This window comes from Gossypium raimondii, chromosome 3 (assembly GCF_025698545.1).
Source record: "Gossypium raimondii isolate GPD5lz chromosome 3, ASM2569854v1, whole genome shotgun sequence".
In the NCBI taxonomy this organism is placed as follows: Eukaryota; Viridiplantae; Streptophyta; class Magnoliopsida; order Malvales; family Malvaceae; genus Gossypium; species Gossypium raimondii.
In genome coordinates this window covers 27782172-27784336 of record NC_068567.1, presented here as the reverse complement: position 1 = coordinate 27784336, position 2165 = coordinate 27782172, and positions in this window count along the sequence as shown.

Genomic DNA, 2165 nt, shown 5'->3' with positions numbered 1-2165 from the left:
GGGATGAATAACTTGGACACTCTTGGCGAATAGTTGCCTTGAAAAGCACCAAAATTAATCAGCTTCAATGCATTAAACCACCTACACATGCATCTTCACATTCATTGAATCTACATGCATGAATCTGCCCAGTGTATCTTCAAATTCGGCTGCACCTAAACAAAGCAAATGAACTTCATTAATTTAACTCAATTTAGCTGAATTAATGTAAAACATAATATGAACATACTAATTAACATTAAAACAAATTAAATTATAGCTAAATAAGACATATTAATTCGGCTAGACACAATTAAATCATGTCTTATGTTCAGACCAATTTAAAGACATCTAGACACATTAAATTCAACTAAAATAACATATTAAACACTTGTAATAATTAAAGACATATTTAAAAGTCAGTAGTAAAACTTAATTAAGTGCTTATTTAAATGGTCCAAAATTCCAAGAACTAATTAATTAGTGGAACGAAATTCACTTCAAAGAAGTTGAAAATGTTCACTTGCCTCTAAGCTCTTTGCTATCATTTTCCTCAATTCGTTCCACCATTCTGAGATAGCATCTTTAAATCGTTTAGCTCTAGCTCGCGTTATCGGACCAATGGGCAGCTTGATATCTTCTTCTTCGCGCTCTACTTGGTTCGTAGGCAAGCTCACATCATTCCCCTCCTCTTCAGAACGATTTGTCCTCAAATCGCAATCTGCATCATACGGAGACAAATCAGAAACGTTAAAAGTCGCACTAACATTATATTCACCAGGCAAGTCCAATTTATAAGAGTTATCGTTAATTCGCTCAAGAATTTGAAACGGTCCATCCCCTCTCGGAAGAAGTTTAGATCATCGTTGCATAGGAAATCTCTCCTTGCGCATATGCAACCACACCCAATCTCCCGGCTCGAACACAACTCGTTTACGACCTTTGTTAGCATGTTGTTCATAGTTCTTGGTCTTTGCCTCAATGTTGTCTCGAACTCGTTGGTGCAATTGCTTGACGAAATCAGCTTTACGCTTTCCATCTACATGCACAAGTTGGTTAGAAGGCAATGACATTAAATCAAGTGGTGTTAATGGATTGAAACCATAAACGATTTCAAAAGGAGAAAATTTGGTAGCTGAGTGAACAGTTCGATTGTACGCAAACTCCACATGCGGTAGACATTCTTCCCAAGCCTTCAAATTTTTTCGAATGATGGCGCGAAGCAATGTAGACAAAATCCGGTTGACCACTTCGGTTTGGCCGTCCGTTTGCGGATGGCAAGTGGTTGAAAATAGCAGCTTGGTTCCAAGACGCCCTCATAGTGTTCTCCAAAAATGGCTAAGAAATTTCGCATCTCGGTGGACACGATCGTCTTAGGCATGCCATGCAACCTGACCACCTCTTTGAAAAATAAGTTAGCAATATTAACGGCATCATCAGTTTTATGACAAGCTATAAAATGGGCCATTTTAGAAAACCTATCTACAACCACAAATATTGAATCTCAGCCATTTTTACTTCTTGGTAAGCCTAACACAAAATCCATTGAGATATCAGACCAAGGGGTTTCGGGAATAGGTAATGGCTTATACAAACCATGGGACTTAATTCGTGACTTAGCCCGTTTGCAAGCAATGCATCGATTACAAAATCGTTCGACATCTCTTCGCATATTGGGCCAAAAGAAGTGTCCATGGAGTGTAGCTAAAGTCTTAGCAACACCAAAGTGCCCCATTAATCCACCACTATGCGCTTCCTCAATTAACACCTCTCGAATGGACCCTTGGGGTATACAAAGCTTCCCTTCTCGGAATAAGTACCCATCATGTCGATAGTACTTCTCGTAGGCTCCCTTTGCGCATAACCTAAAGAATTCACCAAAGTCAGTATCGTTGACATATAAATCTTTAAGAAATACAAGCCCCATCAACTTGGCATCCAAAACATTTAATAAAGCATACCTTCGTGATAGTGCATCAGCCACTACGTTTTCCTTACCTTTTTATATTTAATAACATATAGAAAAGATTCGAGAAATTCTACCCACTTAGCATGCCGCTTATTCAACTTGTGTTGTCCTTTTAAATACTTCAAGGACTCATAATCGGTGTGAATTACGAATTCCTTGGGCCAAAGATAGTGCTGCCACGTTTCTAAGGCTCGAATCAACGAGTAGAGCTCCTTGT